Here is a 13,999-nt window from a genome sequence, read left to right on the forward strand (position 1 = left end):
GTCATATAATCAATCACTGGCTCCTCTCTTTCTCTATTGATAGCTCTTCTTGGGTTAGAGATAAAATCCATGATTACAGGCACAAATTATTCCCCTATTAGCACAGATTTCGTTAATTACTTCAGCTATGCAGTTCTTATATATACTCCAATCCTATTCGTATGCTCTCTTTCTTTTGTCTCTACACGTTGACAGTCGAGAAAACTGTTCAAGTTATCCACAACCAAGCTCATGGCATGTAATATGTGTCTTCCTTCCTTTGATGCAATTAACTAAGGTGGTGAATTTAGTAATCACCATTCTTCAAATTCATATACATTTACTTCTAAATTTCTAATTATGCAAGCACCTGGCGGGTTTTGAACTTATAACATCACCCTCCACCTTGTTCTTACAAATAAAGGAAGGGTCATTTGAGCTAGAGTTCAATAACTTTCTATACATTTATATAGTAATGCATTCTTAAATTACTTTGTCATCAATGTTGGATGACTTTCTCGCTAGGTTGCACCAACATGCCATTTTTGGCAACGTGTCGGACACTGGAATCAGTACGACTTGCGGGACTCCGGTGTCCAAGCAGTGTCTTTTTTATCTTTTTTCTTTTTTTTTTTTGCATCTTCGACACGGTTCTAACACGTCCGACATGCCAGCAATGAAAAAGAAAAGGGAAAAAAGAAGAAGAAGAAAATCACAGATTTTGGCAGATGGACTTACCAATACCATTGATTTTGTGATATACCCTAAAACAACAAAGCAAGCTTAGAGTCTGAGAAGTCATTAGACTGAAAGTTAAAACCCACATCTCAAGTTCTCAACCCACCCTCCCTTTGACCTCTGCCCGCTGTTGCTGCCATCTGTCCCTCGTCGGAGCTAAATCGGGCCGATCGGCGAGCTCCATAGACGTTGACGCCACCCCTGTCCCTTCCGATCTCTCTCTCCCAGCGTGGACAACAAGCCCGACCTCTTCTCTTCTCTCTCTCTGTTTTTTCTTTCTTTCTTTCAGATATTATGGGTGAATCTGAATGGGTTACAAACGCGTTTTGTGTTATAAATTATATGTTATAAATTATAACACGTTTTGGGGTTTTTTTTTTAATCCCACGTATAAGTCACTGTGTTATACTTTTTATTGTGATTTTTTTTTAAATTTTTTTTGTTTCTTTACTCAGCCTTTTGTTTTGCCTTATAAATTATAATGTTTATTATGAATTTCGTGATTTTTTTTTTGTGTAGTTCTTACATAATTTAAATTTTAGACATAAATGTATTTTATGTCTAAAAATAATAAAAAATATGCCTAAATAAATATTTTAATTAATTATTTGATTACCGTGTCCACGCCATGTCGTATCCTTATTTTTCAAAAATTGCCGAATCCCCGTGTCCGTGTCTGTGTTGGTGCATCATAGCTTTCTTGTGCTCAATTTGAAGTCGATTATGCTTTACCTTGCATCAAATTTTTTTTGTGTAGCGTTTTCTTACACTGTAGAAATGATGAAGAAATATCTTAAACTCAGTGATTGTGTCAAAAGAAGGGGTGTTGTGAGAGAGTGCCACATTTGGTTTGGGCCTCTCCACCTAACCTTAAGCTTTTGGGTTGGATGTTCTAACATTAGTAACAATTTTGTTGCTTACAGAAGCCAAGGGCCTCTATAAATACTAGGCAGTGGATTTGGAGGCTTGTATTCTGCTTTAAGACTAGAATCACTTGTGAGGCCTGATGACAAAAACCTCAGCCTCAGGTAAGTTGTGATTAAAAGCAAACAATTAATTTAATCGCTTGGTCTGGTTTGCCTTAGCTCGTGGCAGAGGAGCCTGGGGTAATTGCAAAAACAAACAATAAATAAGGCAGCTTAATACTTTCAAGAGGAAATTCCATGTGCAGAATAACTTGCAGATGTATTATCGTAGAGATAGCAACTCCTCTTTACAGTTCTTCACCCTCTTTTTTAACCCACTGAATAAGAACATGATTGGTGATTCATGCCCATGTAGATAGGCTTAAATCCAAGGGAATAACTCCTTTACTCGTTTCAGTACATCTCTTGCATGTTTGTTTGAGGTCGAATCACCACAGCCACCATCAATGAACAAAACCCTGCAAATTATTCCCCAGTTCCCCCCATCTAAACCCCCCAAATTGGACCTTAATTAATGTTAAATATTAGCATTGATAAAGAGCATTGCCTAAGTCCACTCAGGGCCGGCTCTAGGCACTTTGGAGCCTAAGGCGAAAACTAAAAATGAGGCATTTTTTATACTTATATATTAATTAAATTAATGTTTATTTAATATTTTATATTATAATATATTTCGTGTTAAAATTTTGTGTTATATTTTGTTTATTACTAATAACAAATTTATCCATTAATCTTTTTGAGACTCAATTAATTTTTCTTCTTTTTTTATTTTCTTAAGTTTTTTATATCGCATATTTTCTAGTAGACATTTCTAATCAAACAATATATTTATAAAGATTAAAATAAAAAATAACTTGCAAGTGTAGAGCAAATGAGAAATAGAACCTAATTTATATAAAAAAGTATTGGTGTAATTTCACCGAACAATAACAAATTTTTAGCAATCTCAACCTGCATAAATAAAAACTTATTCAATATAATATCACTAACTAAAATATATATATAAAAATACAAGATTAAATTTTTTTTTTTAAATAGCACAAGCATAACAAGTCAAATGCCCAAGCAGCACAAGCATAACAAGTCTAAAGACGCAGGCTTTATGAAAAAAAAAAAATGAAGGCCCAAAACGGCAAATGTGATAAACAATAAAAACCAGGGTCCAGGGCCCAATCTTTTAGCTATTACAATTTACAAGTCAAATGCTTAACAGCCTAAGTGTTAATTTATACCTGCTAAACGTGAACGTGAACGGCTGGCGCTGAACCTGAGAAAGAATAAAGAAATAAATGAGAGACAGAGGCCGGCTGCGGAGAAACCGATTCAGAGAAAGAATGAGAGAGGTGGTCTAGGTGGAGCAGTTGAGCAGATCTGCAGATGCGCTTGAGCAATAGATGAGAACATGGGAGAGAAAGAGAATGAGAGATAGAGAGAGGCGGAGAGTAGAGATTAGAGAGAAAGGTAAAATTTTTAGGGATTTGACTCATTTGAGTTGTTTTATTTGTTGTGATTTGTGATTATTTTGTAGGTAATATCTTAGACCGGATTTATAGTTTATCCGATTGATTTTTGGTTTATCTAGAGGATAATAATGTTTGATTTACCAAAATTTTTGTTTTTTAGTTAAAAGAATATGCCAGATTGTTGTAATTCATCTGAAATTAAAATTTCTTTTTCCCTACTCCCTCTAATTTTCTAAAAATTTGGGGCCTCCCTTCCACTTGGGGCCTTAGACGATTGCCTAACTCGCCTAAGGGAAGGGCTGGCCCTGAGTCCACTAATGAAATTGTTATTGAGGGTGCGTTTGACTCCAAATTAAAAACTAGCTTATTTTACTATCCAGCTTATTTTTGTTACTATTTATGGGTCTCACTGTACTTTTTGGTACTATTTATGAGCCTCATTATACAATTTTAGCTAACTTTTACCTTTATCTACCGTACTTTCAAGAAAAAAATTTCAGTTTAAGTAAAATAAGCGGATTCCAAACAAACCCTAACTTTTTTAACAATGATAAAATCATAACTATAGATGCATAGTAGTTTAATTTGACTTTCACGCCTTACTTATGGTTGAAGTATTTAATAAATTTAAAAATAGTTTCTTTCCATTACTTGATTTGTGTTGGTATGGCTATAGTCTAGACTCTAGAGTAAGGTTTAGAGAGAGTAAACTTATTTTATTTTATTCAATTTCAAATCTTTCTTATTGAAGAGATAAATATCATATTTTTCCCACTTGCGAGAAAAACTTGTAAACCAAAGTTTTCTTTTATCTCTTCAATAGTTTATCCCAAAAATTCTTACATGATAAATTGTGATAATGACTATGAGCCTATTCCAAAATTCTATGATACATTTTTCAATAGACTTAGACAACTTTTTCAGTTGTTTCTGTTAGGATGTGTGTCCTGAAATCCTATTGTATGATACTATGTATGACTTAATGTTATGATTAATAAAGTTGTTTTATTATTAGTTAAAATAATGGTAACATGAATATTTGGACATTATCATATAGTCCATAAGATGCATTGTATGTGATTTATGTGAAAAGTCACAGAAGATATAAATCACAAGTTCTTTGTAAACTTAGAATTATAGTTCGTAGTCGGTGATGAAATTGGGTATTTCATCTGCGAAAACTATAACATATCAACTAAGAAGATTTGTCTTGGTCATGGAAGTGGAGACTTCTAGTTGGTATGTCGATATGTTTTAAGAGTTAAAATATATTGAACTAGACCACTATGAGATTTATTATTCTCCTAACGACTGTCAAGTAAATAATAAATTTCACGACTTTTATTTACACGAACTCTTAATCTTGAGAGGATAATAGACTTGATCATAAAATGTAGATTGCTTTGATATATCAGGAGCGAGATCTAAAGTCATGATCAAAATCTCAGTATGTTGAGCAGCCACATTTAGTGTTGATGGAATATATATTCTCAAGATAGAATTCATAATCTCTTAATGGAGATATAAAATATTCACTTGAGATAAATTTAATAGGTTTGGTTATTCAGACCGTTAGGCCTAACCAAGGAGATACTAAAGTATATATTTATGAAATTAGATTTCATAAATATATGATGAATAACTTAAAGGATTAAACCGGGTACTCAAGGATTAAGATGTAGTAATCTTAAAAGTGACAGTCTATATTCATGACTTTGTATTACTACGAATATTTTATGAAAAGGTTGCATGTATAATAAAGTCTTATGATATATAATTTATTCATAAGGCCTAGAGTGCAATTATATTTATATAGTGGTATTAAATATAATTAACGGTAACTTTGGACTTGTCAAGAGTAGATAGAAAAGCCTAAGGCCCATTGGAGCTAGTGTCTTATTGGTTCCTTTTGATCCCACTCCAAGCTACACACTAAAGCCCAATTGAAAATGTCCAATAGGCCAGCCTAATTAGATAATCAGTTAGATATAAAGGGAGAAACATACACATATTATTTCACCAACTAATACATGAAATTAAAGTTTTAGGATGATCAAAGTTCAAATCTCTTATGTTCACAATATATATTCATGCCAACAATCATCGAAATTTATATAGAACACTTAAAATGATTATAAAATAAAAACAAATTTTAGTTTTTGCTGGGATTGGCAGGATCCCATATATGGATCATTAACAAGCTACAATTGTAGCTTGTTAAGACTTACTTGAATTATGATCATTATCTTCAACTATTATTCCAATAGGGAGAACATGGACAATCAGCATTTAGTAAGAGAAGCCTTACTTTACTGAGATGAATACAAAGCCCAAAAAGATCTAAGCCTTACACCATCTGATCAGGGTCTGTACAAGATGAACGTATACAAGCATCTAAGCAAATATAGGAAAGTGGCTGAGATTGGAGCTCTCATACGAGATGACCAGAAAGAGCTTATAGGAGTGAGTGATTTGTAGGCGAGAATAACCTATACATTTGGCTAACGAGATTGATTTGAAAGTGATGGTTAAAGCACTACGCTTTGCATTTGAGATTGGCATTCAATATGTTCTTGCGGAGAGTGATTCAGCAGAAGTAGTAAAGGCTACGAAGACAAAGGATGCAAACCTCACTAGCTATGGATGCGTCATGCATGGTCGACGACAAAGGCAAGGCCATACTAACCTGCTTCAGAGGTCAAAACTATTGGCACAAGAGGAGCATAACCACTTGGCACAAAGAAAAGATAACCAATAGGTATAATCATGACTTTTATAAATCCTAATGTTAAAAGTACAAAGCAGAGTGGTTCTCTGCATCGGGGTGAAGTGCATTGTGTAAGCTCACAGCATCAGAGCAGAGTTCAAGATGACAAGGTAGGAAGAGGCATTGATCAAACAGTTGTTGAAGACTCTGATTTGGCAAAGGAAAATCTAATGGTTTTGATTGAATTAATGCCTTACTATGATCAAGTCATCCACTCAGTTCAGGAAATGATTCCAAGTATGTTAAGAAGTTAGAAAGTCGATTAAGGGCTTGACACGTGTACAGAAGAGTTGTATTTTTGTTATAACTAATTTTCCCACCTTTTTAGGAGTTAGTTTTCAGTTTTCTTAGCTAGCTTAGAGCATCCACATCAATGGATACTAGCCTCATTATGCTTTGCGCATGGATTAGTTTTTTTTTTTTTTTTTTTTAAGTGGTCTTATTTTGTAGAAAAAAAAAACTGTATTTTTTATTTTATATATATATATAATTTTTATTTTGAAAATTTAATTTATAAGTGAATAAATAAATTTAAAAATTAATAGAAGAATAGTCCTATTTTTTAGGCAATGTTTTAGTGGGAGTTTGAGTTTCATTTTTACAGAATTGTCCTTTAGTTTTGTCTCTACTTAAACATAGGGGTGTAGGGGCATTTTTGAACTAAAAAATATGGAATTCAAATAGGAGAAGCCCCTTAAATAATAGTATAGATAAAACTTTGTAAAATGCAAAAACCAACCAATTTTACACATTTTGCACAAAAAATCTTCCATATCAGTCTTTCTAAAATTGTGTATATTTACACATTTGCTACAGTAACCATGCATATATACACGGCTACTGTAGATGTGTATTGTAAGTGCACAATTGTACCCGTACCCAAAAATAAGTGTTGGGCTCAGGCCCAATGAGCCTTATGCAATAAGATTTGTAAAGTATGGATTTGAAATATAGGTTCGGGATGTTGAAAATTTGATTAGCAGACTAGAGTGCCACAATCTATGCAAATGGTGAACGAATACAACAAAGAAACCTCCTCAGACGTAAGTTGAGGACGATTTGTATACATATACACTCTTTCTATGCCAAAGTTTACAACTCTTGGTTCCTGTTTTCTCTCAGCAGAAAGTGTAGATCCCCCTTCTCTTTCCTCTCTCGTTTCCTTATATACTTCTCCTTCACTGGTTCATCCACGTGTCATATACATCTTCCCCTTGGATACTTGTCCCATCCACCACCTTCTTGAAATCTTCCAATAATAGTAAAGAGGCTGAATCCTACTGTTCATAGGTCACTTCCCCATTAATGCGGCCAGGGAGGTAGATGCAGGGTCTTTAATGTGGAGGTAGCAGCCTTTTCCTTAGATATTTCTCTCACATCCTTGCTTCTAGAAGGTGCTTGGACCACCCTCTTACCCATCAGTTTTTTCAGAATTCTGCCTTTAACCCGTTTAGCAAGTCCTAGGGTCATCGTCGGGCCTGTCTGAGGAGATATTCCTCATCGGACAACTCTTTAGACCTTTACAGTGCAGACTGACTTGTGGGCCTAGAGGTCATGATCAAAAGTAAACTGGTACCAGCCAATCAGGCCCAAAACCCAAATGTTTATTCAGGAGTTTCTACCCCCCACATGTATCTTATTATTTTATTAATTTCACGTTCGCACCTTTTTTTTCTCTCTCTTGTCCGTGCACAACGAACTCAGTGACTTCTCCTCTCCTCATCTTTTTTTTCCTCAAATGCACACAAACACACCCACACACAAATACATCCACACAGACAAATCAACACAGAGATACACAAACACACCCACACACAAACAAACCCACACGGACAAACTAACGGAGAGACAGATCGGTGCTTATGGGTCTTGCTTGATAGGTGCTGATTGGAACTTGTGGGTCTTGTTTGATTGGAGCTCGTGGGTCTTGCTTGATCGGTGCTTGACCGAGAGGGAGTGGAGATTGGGTCTTGTTTGAGGAGTGAGTATGGGTCTTGCAAGTGAGGGGTTTGAGATGGCGGTGAAGCTGTCTATGGAGATCTGACTAAGAGGGTGTGGATTAGACCGAGAGGAAGAGTTGATCTGTGTTCAGAAATGGGTATAGAGATGGTTATAGAGAGAGAACAACAAATCAGAAAAAAAATGGGTAGAGAGAGAGAGAGAGAGAGAGCGTGTATAGGTAGTCGAGAGAAATAATAAAAAAAATTGAGAAAATTGATTATTTAAATAAAATAGACTGTAGAATAGATGGACTGATGTGGAGGATTTTGAGAAGTAGATATGTAAAATAGAAAAAGTAGGTTTTTAGTGTAAAATAGACAGGAAATTATAGTCAAACTGATGCGAATGCTCTTAGATTGTGTATATAAAGAAGCAGAGCTTGTATGTATCATTTTTGTATTCTTTCCTTCAATCAGTAAAGGTCCAATTTCTATTTAGATAGAGAGCACAAGTTTTCACACCTAAGTATCCACAACAAAAGAGAATTAGAAAGTAGATACTGAGATAGTATAAAACAATTCAATATTTACATATTTCTTCAAAAGAAATGGAGAATTTAAAAGCCTCTTACATAGACATGCAAAACGGGCGGGTCGGGTCAGGTCGAGTTCAGGTCGGGTCAATCAGGTTTGCGGGTCAAATGGGTCACAGTCAAAATGGGTCATTTTTAAACGGGTCAATCGGGTTGCGGGTCAATCGGGTTGCAGGTCAAGTCGGGTTGGGACGAGTTGACCCATATTTTTCAAATAAATTTTTTTTTTCAATTACAAAAATAAATCAATGACAACTTTTTTAGAGAGAATGAATAAAATCAATTAAGCAAATCAATTAATGCCACTTGTTAATATCCTTCCAATTCTGATAGTTTTGAGCATGACAAAAATTATATATAGTCATAACTTCATGATGAAAAAAATCTTCAATGTTAATAGTTCATTGTCAAAATGCATATAATTACAAGTTTACATCTTCAAAAAGAGATAGATCTTAAAACAAACAAAACAAGTAAGCCAACAAAGTAGCAAATTATTGGTTTTCTTAAGTGTACATGTTCCTATTGCATTTAAAATAATATTAAAGTTAGATTACTTAGAAAGATACACTAAACAAAAAAATATTTTAAAATAAACATAACACATTAAGTAAAAAAGAATAAGTAAATATTTTATAAGAATTACACCTCAATCTCAATCTACTCACTATTGGTAGCAGATTCAGCACTACAAATATTCGTACTTGCAAATTGTAACTCAAATTTGTCATATTTCAACTTTCAGGTTTGTGCATTGTATGTGCCTTTGGCTTTGAACAATGGACTATAGCTAGTATTGAATTAGATTTTTTTTTAAATAGTTGTCTTGTCTCATAACTCATTCTCCCATGTCATGTCCATGATTTGTGAAGCTTAGCTCTTATTGGTTGTGATGGAGCTCAAATAGTCTAAGCAAAAAAAAAAAAAAAGCTCAAATAGTCATTCTCTCATGTCTTGATAACTGTTTTACTTGTTTATAACTTCATATCTATAATATATGGACTATTAGTTTTGATACTTTGTGCTATATGCACCTAGCATCATGTAATTTAAATATTTTTTTAGCAAATTTTTTTTAATGGGTTGGGTCACGGGTTATCCAGGTCGGGTCGGATTGACCCGCAAAAAAATTGGGTTGGGTCACGGGTCAACCCGTTTTTACTTCGGGTAAAAAAAAATGGGTTCGGGTCAAGTATTTTTCAAGTCGGGTCAGCAAATTCTGACCTGTATTGCCATGTCTACTCTTACATGATTTGTTTGACTCTTTGAGTTGACTTGACATGTTACAACGGCGAGTCGAGTTTTGGTTGACCTATTTTTTTCCCATAAAACATTAGACCGAAAACTATAGTATTTGATTGTAGTCTATAGATACTCATAAGACTATTTGAAATTGTTCACACAGACATATAAATTATACTTTCTATCACTTTTTAAATAAATATGCTCATTTTTATTACTTCAGCTAATGTTATTTTAGGTTTTATTTTTCTTTTTTTCACTCCCTTTACTATAATCAAATCAATCTTACTCACTGTGCATTTATTGCTCATTTGCACATGACTAAACAATTTCAAATGATCTTTCTTTCATCTTTTTATCAATGTCAATTATGCATATCTTTAATTAAATTTTTTCATTTTATGCCATATATTTCTTGTGTTTCTACTTATCCATCTTAATATTATTCATTTCAATTATGTTCATTTTATGAATATGTTTCTTATTAGCTTGGTATTCAATACCATACAGAGTGATTTGTCTTATAACAGTTTTGTAAATTTTTTTCTTTTAACTTAGTAGGAACTATAGGATCACACAATGCGCCAAATAGGCTTATCCACTTTATCCATCTTACTCTTATTCTATAATTTATATTCTATTTGATCTCATTATCCTTATTATGAATTATCGATCCAAGATATCATAAGTACCCAATCTTTGGTATTTCTTTACCATCAAGTTTTGCAACTCCATCTTTATTTCTCATGTTACTAAATTTACCTTCCATGTATTCTGTTTCGAAATTACCAAACCCAAAGTTTTTATATTATAAGGTATCTCTCTCTAGATTTTCATTCTGTTTTTGAATCAGCATCTCCAAAGATTTTCAATTTGACACTTCTCATGTTACTAATTTTACACTCCATATATTTTATTTTAAAAATTACCAAACCCAAAGTTTTTATATTATAACAAGGCATCCTTCTAGATCTTCAACTTGACATTGATTCCACATCTAATTTCTTTAGCTAAAACTATATTCAATTAATTTTTTGCAGAATTTGATGGGCTTGGTTTCCTTTTTGTCAACTTCAGACGGATTGACAGGGTTGGATTTCGATCTGCTTTAATTGGTTGAATTCTTGTCATGGCCCACGGGTGCATTATTATTATATATTTATGGTTGTGTCAATCTTTACAAAGCAAAATCTCAGGTCCACCTAGTAAATTAAAGGGTAATTTGGCATGTTACTGATAAGAATTTTGTTAAGAAAGAGTATGATACCGTGGGCGTAATTCGAGTTTGGAGGAATGGGTTTTAGCCACTTTCCTCTTTTTTCTTTCTTACTTTTCCACCGTCATTCACTTTTATGTTTATAGCTTAATTTATACTCTATACTTTTCCGGCGCCATCGTCACATAAAAAGGAGGAGTAAGCGGAAAGGTTAAAACCGTGGGCGTAGCACTGTCGCACAACAAATTATATACCTCGGCTACAAAGAATTACATCTGGAATTGGGTCAATAGAGATAGAAACATGGTGACTCCACATTTATCAGCTAAATGGGCTTCTGAAAATGACTTATTAATTTGATATAGATCCTCAGCTAAGTTTTGTACTTATTTCGATTAATATTTTTTGATGATGTCGAAAATATCACCAATAAATTGCAAGCACTCTTCAACTCGAATCAAACCTGCAAAAAGAAAACAAAGAGACCTAAAAGAGAGCACCGGTGTGGTGCCGACCAAAAACCCTCCGAAGGTCAAGTTAGAATTTCTTTTCAACCCTAAAGTGCTAGAGTTGAGTCAAATGTGCGTACCTCGAGTCATGGGGGTTTTGGATGTATTTATAGGGGTGTAGAGTCAACTTCCATCCCTTGATTATCAAGCTCTTTCCTTTTATGATTGAAACTCTTTCCATTCTCATACCTTCAAGAATTCCTTTCCTTATGAAATTCCTCTGATTAAGGCTAACGTGTAGCGCAAGAATTCTTCGTATTTATGTTTGCGTGAATTACACTCAGGGCCACGTCAGCCCTAAGAACATAGCGTGGTTTGAGGTAGCCTGGAGAGCGACGCATGAATTCTTCTTGTTCGTCTACCACCCATCCGTCCTCTTTGAGTCATATTAACCGTCACCTTATTGTAATCATACCGGCCATACCGTCATGTTAGTTTTACCCTTATCATTTTTCTATGCAAGAAAAAAAATCTGGATTGATTTGATCGATATTTTAATTTTTGTACTTTAAAAAAAAAATGAAGAAGAAGAAATAAAGAAAGAAAAAAAAATTATATAAAATAGAAATTTTATATGTGAAACTCCCTCTTAGAGACTTAAACCCCGTTCCGGCCCTTGTGGAGTGACTATCACACCAAAAGTATGCAGTAGTAAAAAGAAATTATTCAACATTTTTTATTTTAATTAAAACAAAAATCAGTTAACTTATAAATCAAATAATCAATGAGTTGTAAGATGCACGACTTAGATTTGCTCAATTTTTAGTCCATTAAGCATGGATATCAATATAATTTCCAGGACAAAATCTTATTATCAAAATATTGGTACGGGACGTTATTCCTCTGTAGGCCCAATACCCACGAAACCCATCATAATAATGCCACGTGTACAAGGCCCAAAACTCGTTGGGCCTTAGTCCTAAAATATCATGTGCGAACACATACTCTATCGGGTCCAAGAACATGGTCCTGGTGGTCCTTGGCACCCAACTCAAATCCAAAAAACGCTATGAAGCTAGTTATGATATAAACCGCGAAGGTAAGATCCTGCTTGTTCGAGGAATGCAATTTCTCGAGGAGATGAGTCCCCGTAAGCTCAGTAAAGCCTAGGGAGTATCGCTGTCATGCAGTCCATCCAGCGGTGGAACCAATTCCAATGCCACTCTCACCACCTCCCACTCCCAGCTAAACACCCACTTGAGGGTAATAGCATTGGACCTTTCCTTTCACTCACCATGAAAACAATCATAACCCTTCCACTAACCTTAGGCTATAAATAAGAGATGGGAATTTGAGAATGGGGTTGGCAATTTAAGAGAAAATACTGAGGAAAGAGGGTGATCATTCTGGAGAAAATAGGGAAAATAATTCTGAGAACAAGGAACAAGGGTATTTGGGTTGCCGAACATAGGACCACCTGCGGTAGAAAATCCAAAAACCCACAAAATAAATAAATTGTAAGTCCAAATAGAGTTTAAGCCCAATAACCACATTTTGGGTACACACAGGAATCATTTATGAATTCTTATTAAAAGATTAATTAGAATTGATCAGGTGCATCTTTTTTACCATTTTATTCCATTCAAAATCATAATTTATGTCCAATTCTTGATTGTTATTTTAAAAAAGTCATTCTTGAAATTAATATATTATTATAGATTTTTCTTTATCTCTTATTGTTCATTAGACTTGTATATATATCAACACACTTTCCAAAAAAGGAGTATAGATATCAAGACCCAATTTTTACAGAGATCAAATCTTTAGTCTTACTCTTCCTACTCCACTGTATACTCCACAAATTAGAACATGTCACATGTCCATCTAATTTATTAAATGCTAAATTTATGCCTTCTAGTAGAGCAAGTAGTTGAAGATTTGGACTCATTTTTACATAAATAATTGTATAATTTGATGACAAAAACTTAATATAAGAATTTAATTAGACAATTTTGAGCAGAGTTTGTGGTGTTTTTTGTGTTAGAAGATAGAATCTCATCCCTCTCCCTTGTGTGTGTATTTGTTTCTCAAAAAAAAGAATTCAAAGAGAGAGAGAGAGAGAGATGGCTTTGTTTGGAAAGGAGGAAAGAGAAGAGAACAAAAAGGAAATATTGGTGACTTGACATTTTTTCTAGTTTGGTCGGTATTAAACTATTAGAAGAGAGAATAGAAGATAAAATTGAGGGAAGACCAATCCATCTAGACCCGCATTTCTCATCTGCCCAAATGGGGGAAATGGAGAGAAAGTCAAGCATAAAAAAGTGCAAGTTTCCTGGCCCACCACTAATGACATAAAATTACAATTTTGTCCATAGCTTTTTACAAAAATTCTTTACTTTATTGGGGGAATTTCAGTAAAAAAAACATATTCCTTTCATTTTTCTTCCCATTGCAAACCAAACTAAAAAAATAATATTAACAATATGTTTGTTTTGTTGTAAAATGTTTTTCGAAAAATATTTTCAACATATTTAGGTGTTTGTTTCTCTATAATATTTGGTCAACTCTAAAAATGATTTCCATTGAAAACCCTTTGTAACATATTTTACAAGTTTGTGGGTTGCACAACATCACTCCCTAACCCATCTAAAACTTGCTACACAAGCTTGTATCCATCTAAAACTCA

Source organism: Castanea sativa, chromosome 2, assembly GCF_040712315.1.
Source record: "Castanea sativa cultivar Marrone di Chiusa Pesio chromosome 2, ASM4071231v1".
In the NCBI taxonomy this organism is placed as follows: domain Eukaryota; kingdom Viridiplantae; phylum Streptophyta; class Magnoliopsida; order Fagales; family Fagaceae; genus Castanea; species Castanea sativa.